Source organism: Rhinopithecus roxellana, chromosome 18 (assembly GCF_007565055.1).
Source record: "Rhinopithecus roxellana isolate Shanxi Qingling chromosome 18, ASM756505v1, whole genome shotgun sequence".
Lineage (NCBI taxonomy): Eukaryota > Metazoa > Chordata > Mammalia > Primates > Cercopithecidae > Rhinopithecus > Rhinopithecus roxellana.
Window position 1 is genome coordinate 96,126,287 of NC_044566.1, and position 13,032 is coordinate 96,139,318.

General features: G+C 38.9%; 1 long non-coding RNA gene across 1 annotated transcript in view; it reads left to right on the forward strand.

Moving 5' to 3' along the window:
* The first annotated feature begins 447 nt into the window (after positions 1-447).
* Positions 448-13,032, forward strand: part of LOC104681005 — a 31,992-nt gene continuing 19,407 nt past the window's right edge. Inside the window, exon 1 of the long non-coding RNA XR_750529.2 lies at positions 448-560. This is a non-coding gene — a long non-coding RNA (uncharacterized LOC104681005). The remainder of the gene's footprint in view (positions 561-13,032) is intronic.

Below are 13,032 nucleotides of genomic sequence, written 5' to 3' on the forward strand. Positions count from 1 at the left end.
TTTTAGGGACCTTGCTCCAACACTTAATCTCACTTTCTCACATTTTTAACATTTTTATTACCCTGGATAATTGACCTTAGCTTGGGAGCGTGCATAATTTTCCATTATCCGAAAAATGCCTCCCCCTTGATTAAGTTTTTCTGTCGTTCTGTTACCTAATCTTGTTCCCACAGCTGTGGGTTGGTCTGCCCTCTAGGGTACTGCCGATAGAACAGAATCACAGAGATCCAAGCTACATTTAATTCAAAGGGTCAGTTTTATTTTACAAAGTTAAGAGTTCTGGGTTATTTGTGCTGAAGGAGGCAGTTTTGAACTGAGGCCAAAAAAAGGGATTGATGATATTTCCCAGGCTACAATGGGACCTGTGTGACCTTGCTGCATACAACCAGGCCCAGGCAGAGAAAGACAGAATGAGAACGAAAAAGCAGAGCTCTGACTGCATCCACCAGGGCAGAGCTACTCAGGTCTGCTTGCTGTATGAGAACTGAAAGTGCAAGTCAGGCTCACTGCACCTGCATATGGGGAAGCCAGAAAAACCGATTCCAGACTTCTGAGACACGGTAATCCCTTGCGTTATTTGTAACTCTTTATTGTGGACATGTTCAAATAGTCACAAAATTTAAAAAGGAACCAAATGACCCATATCTTAATTTCATCAATAGCCAACATCCCACCCTTCAGGTTTTATCTCTCTCATCTCACATCTTTTTTGCTAGAATATTTAAAAGCAAATTCTAGACAAGATACAATTTTACCTATCAATGCTTCAACACAGATTTCTTTCAAAACATACAAAACCAAAACAAAATAATAACTGATTCCTCAATATATCTAATACTAATCCATGTTTCATTACCCCTGTTTTCCCCCAAAGTATATTTATACAGTTTTTTTTTTCTTCAAATCAGGATCAGAGGAAGCTCCATGCATTGCATTTGGTTGATAAGACTCTTAAATTTATTTTAATCTAGAAGAGCTCACCTTTTCTTTATTAATTGCCATTTCTTTGCTGAAGAAATCAAGTGAAGTCATTTGTCCTGTGGAATTTTTCACATTGCAGGTCTGGCTGTTTTAATTCCATTTTGTTATTTATCACGTTCCTCCAACCTGCATATTTGCAGTAACTTGGAAGGTAAAGCTAGAGGTTAGATTAGATACAGATTATGTGTTGTTATTTCTTTCTCCACTTTCCTTTCCCTTCCCTTCCCTTCCCTTCCCTTCCCTTCCCTTCCCTTCCCTTCCCTTCCCTTCCCTTCCTTTCCCTTCCCTTCCTTTCCCTTCCCTTCGCTTCCCTTCCCTTCCCTTTTTTCTTTCATTCCTTTCTTCCTCCTTCTCACCCCTCCCTCCTTCATTTCTGCCCTCATGGTAGCAATATTGCAAAATATAAGTCATAATCACAAAAATACAAGTCATAAAAAAGTGTCATTTGCAGGGACATGGATTTAAAAAAGTGAAATAATACCTTTAGTGTGTTGAAAGAAAATACTTGTTTACCTAGAATTCCATATCTAGAAAAAGTAGCTTTTGAAAATAAAGGGGAAATGATGACCTTTAGAGGTAAAGAAGAGATAAAATGTTCACCACTGAAAGGTCTCCACAAAAGAAAATTCTAGGGAACGCACTGCAGGAAGAAGGACAATCATGTCAAATGGATAGTCTTAGAGACAAGAAGAAATAATGAGTGCAGAGATGGTTGTAATTGTTACAGGTAGTCAGACAGTCATAAGTGGGCCAGAAGAGGGCTCCCCCTAGTCACCCACCAGGAATGTCAGGTGATCATCAGTTTTTGGTTCAGCAGTTATCATATTGCCTCTCTAAAAATGATAACTTGGCAGCTAGCACCAGGGAGAGACAGTCTTCTGATTTCCCAAACAGCTGTCACACTAAAGTGTTAATTGAACACAGGCACCAGGGAGAGGCAACTTCCCAGAGAAAAACACTTCCTCAACACAGTGTGCATGCTCACCAAGCATAAAGAGGGCACTGTGCATGCAGGCAGCCCATCCTAAGGGAAGCATCATGGAAAAGGGGCACAAGAAGCCACAGATGGGCCAGAACATGAAGTCTTAAGATCAAGGTTAAGCATTGCATTTGCCCTTCAAGTTTCCCTCCTGAGTCTCCTCCAAGTGTACTTTCCTTTCTTTCCTGCTCTAAAGCCTTTTAATAAACTCCTTTAAATAAGCTATTTAATAACTCCTGCTCTGATGCTTGCCTCAGTTTTCTTTTCTGCCTTATGCCCCTCAGTTGAATTCTTTCTTCTGAGGAGTCAAGAATTGTGGGTTGTTGTACACACGTACGGATTTGCTGCCAGGTAACGCAGATACCTTCTACTCCTAACATAATGATCTAGGTAAAGCTAAACAAAATTGACTGTGTAAAACAATAATTATAATGTCTAGTTTGTGGCTTTAAGAAACAAGGCAAAACCTAAACACTGAGAACTATTGATACGGCTCTGATGACTGAAGAAACACCAGGTCCTTTGCCTCATGCTGATTTAGATAAAATGACACAGACACAAGTGGAGTGGTTTTAAGGAGCAGAGAGTTTAATAGGCAAGAAAGAAGAAAGAAGCTCTCTGGTACAGAGATAGAAGAGGGGGACTCTAAGCCAAGAGAGGAAACCCTGAGTGCCGCAGCAAACAGTCAACTGTATTAGGAGGCTGGAGGAGGCAATGTCTGATTTGCACAGGGCACAGGGGATTGGTTTGACCAGGTATGTCATTCACATAGCCTGCAAAAAACTGGCCCTCCCACCCTAGCCTTTTAATATGCAAATGCGGGGCACCATGATGTCCTGCACATGCAGGGTTGTCTGGGAGTGGCTATGACTCTCGGCAGATGGGGTGACAAGGAGAAGAGGGAGGGAATCACCATACTGGATGAACCCAGTTTCTCATGGCCAGCATTTGCATATCAAAGCTTGCTGACTGACCCTTTCTGCTAGACAAGAAATGTTTTTGGAGCCGCTTTAAAAGAAATAAAACCTTTCCAATGACCTCTTATCCATTCTATCTGCCTAAAATAATTTCTTAATAACTCCTATAATATTTCCCCCTGAGAAGATGTCATCCTCACTACTGTTAGGGAGCTTTGGGCCACAACTCTTTCTGGCTACTTCCTGCTGCAAAGGAGCGTTGAGTGGGAAGGGAAGAGTAGTTAGGGCTCCTCCTGGGGTCCATCTAAGGGTCCCTGGCAGAATGTCATGTCCATAGGTGGTTCTGTTTGCGGCACCATTTGGCGTTTGATTGCTTCTAGACAAGAGGAAACAATTCGAGTTATAGTATTGAGTATACAAGGTCCGAATATTAATGCAAGGCATACAAGCAAGAGGGGGTTTAATAAAAGAGCTAACCAATTCCATAAAGAAGACTGGAATTCATTAAACAGGGTTTGTAGCCACTCAGGGCTGAAGGCTGCATTTTCTCTTAGCCTGTCAATAATTTTGATTTGATGCATTTTCTCTTAGCCTGTCAATAATGTTGATTTGATCTTTGAGTACCTGTAGATTTTCCTTTACTTTACTAGAGGTGTTAATCCAGAAGCAGTACATTTAATTTAAAAGTGCACAGGTACCTCCTACTTCAGCTGTAAGGACATCTTAGGCCCATCTATTTCGTACTACTACTGAGGCTAAGGAGTCTATAGATTGTTGTGGTGCCTCTGTGGCACCTACAGTTGCCTTCCATCCTCATTGCATCATAATAGAGATATTAAGTACTGATCTTTCAAGTAAAGGGATGCCTGTAAACTGGAATAGACCTCTGGCTATGGAATTTTCCATCCATGGCTTTTCTAAGATGGGATTGTCATATGCATGCCCTCCCCAGTCTGCCCTTTCAGTTAAATCTACATATTAGGGTATAGAAATGATAGTGCTCTTTGTCCAGCATATTTGAGATACTGTAGTTTCTAGAAAACAGTCTAAGTTAGGGATATCCCCAAATGATGCTGCCATCTCAGTAGAATTTAAAAATAGTAAGTGGGAAACTACTGCTACTATAGTACAGGTTCCCTTCCAATCCCTTGGTAGGATTAGGTGTCCAGGAGCCACACACACACACACACGCACACATACACACACACACACTATATATGTATATGTGTATGTGTGTGTGTGTATATATATGTAGCCCCATTCCTTGTAGGGATGATCCTAAGTTGTGCCTTGTGAGAGACACCAGCAGATTTTTCTCATATCTTAGAAGTTTCCCTTCTTTACATGTAATAGGGGCATCCTTGGGATCAGGACATCCATATTTAGGATAGTCATTTACAATGCCATTTGGAATTTGACATGCCAAGTGAGAAGAAGTGCTGCAAACAGAACCACCTATGGACATGACATTCTGCCAAGGACCCTTAGACGGACCCCAAGAGGAGCCCTAGCTGCTCTTCCCTTCCCACTCAACGCTCCTTTGCAGCAGGAAGTAGCCAGAAAGAGTTGTGGCCCAAAGCCCCCTAACAGTAGTTAGGATGACATCTTCTCAGGGGGAAATATAGGAGTTATTAAGAAATTTGTCCACCTGACAAATGGAGTTTTGAAGAATTAGAGACATAATATGCCCTGGCCAATATCTCAGATGACCCTTGTGGCAAGGGCTATCAGTCCAGATGTTTCCAGTTTGCCCACAGATCTGTAAGCAGCTACTATTAGCAAACATAATACATGGGTCTGGAATTCCATGAGGGGGTATGTTTGGAAAGGTCCATGTGTTATTCTTTACATTATAGTCAAGGTGGTTACTTAGAGCATGCTACTCCCGTCGGGACTTCCAACCAGAAGGAAAGATTAGATTCTGAAAGCTCCCCACTAGGCCTTCTGATCCTTTTAGATCACCCTTGTTGCACTCTCCTCCCCGACATCTTTGAACTATCACCAGTTACAAGTGTGATGTTACAATATCTGAGATCTCCCAAATATGGCCCTTTCTCACTGCTGTTTAAGCAGAGGGAGGCATTACTCAGTCAACTTTTCCCAGCCTGAGGGTGTGAGTAGAGTGTTCTTTGGCACTGGGGGAAGAGTGTTCTCCTGAGAGGAGTTAGTTATGCAGTTAAAAGTGCTCCCATACTATGTCCCATTGGGTATTTCCTGCAGAGCTAAGAGTGAAGTGGAGAGAGCAGCCTATACTGGAGATAACGGAGCTGGAGTGGCTGATGGTACAATTGGAGGGGGACTGGAAAGATTGTGACATTCAATATCTGTCTTAGATTTCTCCTCTGGAACCTCCTTCAGCTCTGGGGAACTATTCCCTGTTGGCTTGCCTGCCATAGCTGCTAAAAGAACTGGGTTGATTGTACAGAGCTTGTAAAGGTCTGGGTTGTCTCACAGGGCAAAGACAGTCTGCACATAGGGGACCTCAATCCATTTGCCCTTCTGCCTGCCGGAAAGATCCAACTGTTGGATAATATTAAAACCAAGGCTTCCCCCAACAGGCCACGTTTGTCTGTCCCCAAGATGGTAAGAAGGACATGTCCTTGTGCAATAAAATATGAAGGGTTTTTTCTTCAAAGTCTCAGAGTTGAAGGAGTCCCAGTGCTTTGCTTTCAAATACACTCCAGGAGAGGGCATGCTGAAGACAATCTGTTACCCATCTAGAAAGAGAAGTGAGAATAAAAGTGTCCTTTTAGTCTCCTTGCTTTCTGTATGTTACCCAGGTTGGAGAAGAAAACAGTGGGGGCGTCCCTCCAATTATTCCTGGGTCCTGGCACCCTGTTAAATGTGCTGCCCATGACTGTAGGTGTGATCCTCTAAGCCATGGCACCAGAGGAACTAGACTTTTGAGACCTAGTCACGCTTACTCAGGTAGTCCTAGTCCTCTGTCTATTATTTCCCTTCGACCTCCTAGACTTGTGTGATCTGTGTGCCTCCCTAAAAATAAAATGGATCTCAGGAAAAACTGTATAATTGGACAAGTCCCCTTTAATGGCAAGGCATACTAGATTGAACTCCATATCCTGCTGTTATGGCCCATGCTAAAGCGTTTACCCTTAGAAAAATGGTTCCAGTTAACTTCTGGACTTAAAATCCCCTTACTAGTTAAGTACTGTCTTAATCGGAGACAGAATAGGTGCCTTAAAGGAACGCAGGAACCTAATGGCCATTTTCCTGCTGATGGGACAATACTGAGACTCAAATTTGGCTATGGAAGACATTTAACTCCTAACTGTTGAGAGCAGAATTTTCCCATTCATGGAAGAGGCTTAGAGCCTGATTTCCAGTGGTGCACAAGGAAGCTCATGTTACCGTAAAAAAAAAAAAAAAAAAAAAAAAAAAAAATTGCCTCATGAAGAGAATTTCTATTTCCAGTAGGTAGCGATGTTGACTTACAAATACTATGTGCTCACCAGAGGAAGGGTAGGGGGGTGGGGGGGCGGGGAGAGAGAGAGAGAGAGAGAGAGAGATTGTGGGTGAGGGGAACAGAAAATTGGAACAGCATTCCTGAGCTACTCTCCCGGTTACTAAATTCCCACACATTTGACACACACACAGAGTAAGAGACTACAGATAGGAAAAAGGAGAGTTTTTGTACAGGATAGCTGGGGATTCTCTTCCAACACCCGAAACGTGCTGTTGGAGGCTGAGTTTGGTCCAGAGGCCTTTGAGTAATGCCAGGGTGTGCCCTGGCCAGAAATTCTCAGTTGCCTCAGAACTTTTCCCAGCCATGGCGAGGTCTTCGCACAGAAGGAAACTGATTCAAAACATGGCCAACATTCCTGATGACCTGTGGGTATTCGGGGGTTCTCCATGTTCTCACCAACAAGTCTGTCATCTGTGTCTTCAGAACAGCAGGCATGATAAGCCTATTTAACCAGCTGATGGATGCCCATTGATTGATTCGATTTGATTTTAAAATAGAGGCTAAGATCACCTCAGAATGATAGAACAGATTTTAAGCTCACTCCCATACTTACCACGCCGTACCTTGGTTTCCCACTCAATGCACTAAAATGATATGGCTCTGATGACTGGAGGAATACCAGGGTCCTTTGCCTCGTGGTGGTTTAGATAAAATGACACCGACACACGTGGGGTGGTTTTAAGGAGTGGAGAGTTTAATAGGCAAAAAAGATGAAAGACGCTGCCCGTACAGAGACACAGGGAAATGGGCTACAGACTGACACAGGAAACCCCAAGAGCGGTGGAAAACAGTTATGCTAGGAGGCTGGAGGAAGTGATGTCTGATTTGCATAGGCCCAGGGGATTGGTTTGACTAGGTATGTCATTCACATAGCCCACAAAAAAACTGGCCCTGCCACCCTTGCCTTTTAATAAGCAGGAAGCCATGATGTCCTGCAAAGTGAGGTTATCTGGGGGTGGCCATGATGCTTAGTACACAGGGTGAGAAGGAGAAGAGGGCGATAATTGTCATATTGGATGGACCCAGATTCTAATGGCTGGTATTTGCATATTAAAGCTTGCTGGCCCGGCCTTTCAAGCCACTTTTCTGCTAGACAAGAAACATTTCTGGAGCTGCTTTAAAAGAAAAAAAAAAACCTTACCAAGGACCCCTTAAACTCTGTATCTGCCCAAAACAATTTCTTAATAACTGCTATAATACTATTAGCACTTTGGGAGAAGTGATACTGTAATTAATACAGCAAGATCTTTGCATTTGGGAAGCGAGTAGACACATTGACTAACTTTGGCTGTGTTAAATTTCAGTGTGAGAACATCAAGAAAAAATATCTCAAAAATAAATTTAAAGAATTTAAAATCGAAGGCAATGGAAGGAAAATATGGAACAAGAAAAAGAGAGCATAGGAGGAGTAGCACAGAGGACATGGGTAAGTTAGTGTCAATATTATTTATCTTTAATTGGGTTATTAGATAACAAGTGTTTATTGTCTTAATAAACAAGCAAACCAATAAATTAGGCAAAGGAAGACTTTGCTTAGACCAGTGATGAGAATCTGTCATGAACCAAGGAGTATTATTAACCTAATTCTGTTTACCTGAGAGTTTTAAAAGATGAATAAATACATAAATGAATGAATAAATAAATATCAATTAACCCAAATGAAATCAAGAAAGAGGAGGGAAACAGAAACACAAGAGACAAACAGAAGCCATAAAATAAGATAGAAGAATAAATACAAATATGTCAGTAATCACAATAAATGTAAAAACACTAAATATTTCAGTTAAAAAAATAAAGACTTTCAGACTATACCAAAAGTAGTATAACGTATGCTCTTTTAAAGAGACAAATAAAGAGTATAGACACATTGGTAGATTTTTGTCTGTAGATTTTAGACACATTTAAAACAACTTACTAACTTATGAATAAATTAAGAAAATGGAACAGAACTGTAAGGATGAAAGAAATAGTATTAGAAATTTCAGATATTCCAGTTAAGAAACACTAAATCTGTATGAACATGCAAGTGACTTCTATCAAATATTCAAAAAGAGTCAAATTTCAGTTTTCCATAAAATATTATGAATGGAAACATGGATAATAAGCTAGCTTTTAACAAAATCTAGGAAAAGAACAGTAGAAGGAAGAAAAACTTACAAGTTAAATTCATTCTTAGGCACTGATGTAAAAAGTCCTAAAAAAGAAAAAAAGCAAAACTAAATCAATAATACATTTTTAGCAGAAAACAATACAACATAAGTAAACTGAGTTTTTAATTTCAGGAATGTAAGATTGGTTAAATGTTAAAATCAGTTTATGTAATTCACCTTATTCATGAACTAAACAAGAAGACAATATAAGCTTCTCAACAAATAGGAAAAGATTAATAAATTCAACATATACATTTGATACAAACTCTTAGCAAACTAGAAATAGAAAAGAACCTCCTTGGCCTACCTATCCACCAAGGAACCTCTAATAAATCTAATACTTAATTGTAAATCATCAACAGCCTCTCCTTAATATCAGAAACAAAATGATGATGTTCACTATTGTTATTTCTATTCAATGCTGTACAGAATTCCCTATCTTGGGGTCAGCAAACTGTGGCCCATTAACCCAATCTAGTTTACTCTCTGTTTTTATATGGCCCAGAGCTAAATGATTTTTTCGCTTTTAAATGGTTGGGAAATAATCAAAAGAATATTTTTGACACATGAAAATTACACAAAATTTAAATTTAACTGTCCATCGATGATGTTTTATTTCCTTACACATCATCTATTTTGCGGCTATAACTACAGACTCGTATACCCGCAACAGATAATATATGAACCACAAAGCCTATCTGGCCCATTACAGGAAGAGCTTGAAGAGCTCTGTTTTGGTTGAAGAAAGACAACAAATTAATTAGCTAAAAAGTTAGTTTTGCTTTGGTATAATTTACATACAATAAAATCGATCAACTTTAAATGTACCATTAATTGTGTTTTGAAAAATATACACAGCCGTGTAGTCAGCACCACAATCATGATATAGAACATTTTTTATCACTCTAAAAAGTTCGATGTTCTCTTTTTCTGTCAGTTCTCTTCCCTCACATCCAGCCCCTAAGGATCTCTGATCTGCTCTCTTCATTTTGTAAAATTTCCTATAATGATACACTGTGCCATCTTGTTTTTGAACTTCTACTTAGCATAAAGCTTTAGAGATTTGTCAATTTTTTTTTGCTGTGTCAGTAATTCTTTCCTTTTGATTGATGATTAGTATTCCATTTGTGCAGAAATAACTGAATTTATTTATACATTTCACCATATTAAGGAAACAGGTAGTTTCCGCTTTTTGGCTGTTATACACAAATCTTCTATAAATATTTGAGTACAAATCTGTATGTGAATATATATTTTTCCGTAGGGTAAATAACTAGAGATAAAATTGCTGGTTCATATGATAAAGGTGTGTTTAGTTTTATTAGAAGCTGCCAAACTGTTTTCCAAAGTAGCTGTGCAATATTCCATTCTCAACAGCGATGAATAAGCATTCTAGTTGTTTCATTCACTTGCCAGCAGGTGGTACGGTAATTTTTTTTTTAATGTTGCCATTCCAGTGGGTGTGTGGTGATAGCAGGTTGTGGTAATTTGCATTTACCTGATGACTAAAAACGCTGCATCTTTTTTATGTGCACTTTGGTAATTTGCATATCTTCTTTTGTAAAGTTTGTCTGATTATAAATGGGTTATCTGTCTTTTATTATTGAATCATAAGTATTCTTTATATATTATGGATATGTCTTTCATTAGATATATACTTTGCAAATATTTCCTCCCAGTTTGTGACTTGATATTTCATTGGTCTAAAAAGTGTCTTTTAAAGAGCAAAAGGTTTTAATTTTGATAAAGTTCAATTGATAGTACAGTTTGTGCTTTTTGTTTCCTATAAGAAATCTCTTTGCCTAGTCAATGGTCACAAATATTTTCCACTGTTTTCTTCTAGAAATCTTACAGTTTTAGCTTTTACATTTAATTATATTTAATCAGCCCTTACATTTAATTATTGATTTCAGGTTGATTTTTTGCATGGTGTGAGTTAAGTGTCAAAGGCCCTTATCTGGCATATGGATATCAAATTGTTACCACAACAATTTACATTATTTGTTTCTCACTGAATTACCTAGTCATTTTTGTGAAAAATTAATGGTCTATAAGAGTCTATTTATTTATTTATTAACTGTCTATTCTGTTCTATTGTTTAATATATCTATTTTTAGTCTAACATCTCACTCACTACTGTAGCCTTATGGTAAATCATGAAATTACTTAACATCTTCCAGCTTTGTTCTCTTTATAATTTGTTTTGAATAGTCTATGTCCTTTGGCTCTCCATATACATATTAGAATCATTTTGTTAATTTCTCCAAAGAATGTGCTGACATTTTGGCTGAGATTGCATTTAACCAACAGGTCAAGTGAGAAGGAACAGTACTCTAGCAATATTTAGTCTTCTGACTCACAAACATGGTATATCTTTCCATTTATTCAGGCATTCTTTAATTTCTTTCAGAAACTTTTTTGTAGTTTTCAGGATCTATGCCTATTACTCTATACTGCCCAGAAATTGAAATGGCAAAAGTATATAAGGCTGAAAGGCAGAAAAAAATACAAAAGTTGTAAAAGACAGAAATAGCCAAGAAATGTCGAAGAACATAATTAGGTGGAGGCAATCAAGCTCTACTACAAAGTTATGTGAATTTACAGCTGTGCAGTGTTGGTATGGGGTTATGAAAACTAAACATTGTGAGGTAATAGAAAGCCTAGGAGCAGATCCTCATGGATTTGGAAATTTGATTTATGATAGAGTAGTCACTGCAGGTATGTGTGGAAAGAATTGCTTAACAAGAAATAGTGCTGGAAGGGCTGACCATTCATATGGAAATATAGATTCCCATATCACAGCTTTTACACAATTAATTCTCAGAGGATTGATAACCTAAATGGTACCACATAGTACTGATAAGAATATAAACTCTAACATTTTGGTGTCTCAACACAATAAAAATTTATTATTAGTTTTTCTAAATCAGTGTAGGTGTTCCTGGTCAGAAGGTAGCTTTGTCCACACAATGATTCAGGGACCTAAACTCCTTTCAACTTTTGGCTCCTCCACTGCCCAGCACCTCAGATGCTTCTTTTTCATCACCCTCTTCTTCTGTTCCAATGGCAATCACTGGTCCCTGTTCTCTTCGTTGGTCCAGTTGTAGATATTATTATATGGCTATTTAGGGACTAAAAGACAAATTATGTGGCCACTGTCCCCAACCTCAAAGCATAAAGAAAATGCAGATTAAAGATAACTGCAATATAAAATATCCTTCAGAAAAGAAAGAAAAAAATAGGAGACAATAATCAAATGAATTTCAAAATCCTGCCATATAGGCATTAGGAAGACTCCTTTGCCTGGCTACAGAGGAAGTTCCTTCATGAGACTTAAGTCTGTTTTCTAGGAGAAACTTCCTTTCCACACTTCTCCACTCTCTCAGAGATTCTTATTTTTTTCTCCTCTAAGGCAGTTTCAAGCTTTCAGCAAGCATCGGAATCACCTGGAGGGCTTACAGCACACATGGCTGGGTCCCATCCCTAGAGTTTCTCACTCAGTAAGTCTGGGTAATGAGCATTTCCAACATTTTCCTGATTGATTGTGATGCTGCTGGCCTGGGGACTACATGTGGAGAGCCCCGCTGCCTCAGACCCCATCTGAAATGAGCTTTGAGGGGTCTGCCCTCCTTGAGAGGGCTGGATGTTCAAGGCCAACTTCTTGCTGCTGGGGCCCGTTTGGAGGCATGAGGACTGTTTTATAATCACAGACATTTTAAAGCCAGATTGTAGTTTATTCAACAATATAATTCCCAGGGACACGGTAGACTTCTCATCTATTCAATTTCAGTAAATCCCATGTATGAATAACTACATTCATTCTTCCCTCGACATAATTCTCAGTTCGATTTATGTCTTTGCTTTTTGCTCCCTGTATCCCACCATTGGCTTTCTTAATGTAATGGCAGATACCTTGAGGCCATCTCATAAAATAACCTTGAGTTGGAAAGAAATAACCTTAATTTGATCTTTGTCACAAGGCCTAATCCTTTTGTGTAACTGAGAATTCCTAATGAGTCTTTCTTGCTCTAAGTATTTTTCATTCTAATTTTTAAATCATGGTTTAGGGTACAGAAATAGCTTTGCCAATCCTTGAACCTCTAAATTTCTGGACTTTCTCCACTCCTTTCTATCTCTGCTCTCAAGACAACCACTTCTTGCTTGGACTCATCTTTTTCTTTATATAACTTGAGATAAGAGTGAGTAGAAACCAACACATAGTAACATTTTTAGCTCTTTGCAACTACTTCCTGCAGAGCTACATATCTATGAGGCATTTGATCTGCTTTCAAAATTACAGTAGGCACCATTTTATGTTACTGCATAACAGAGCTCTCCATATTTCTGTCTTGCTTTATCTTTTTCCTTGCTTTCTATCACCCATCCACTATGTCAATGCCACATATTTTAGAATTTGTTAAGGTAGCCTTTCACTTGCAGATACCAATTTCTACATTGGTTAGGATAATACTACATGATGAAATAAAATAGCCAAAAATGTAGTGGCTAACACAAAAGAAA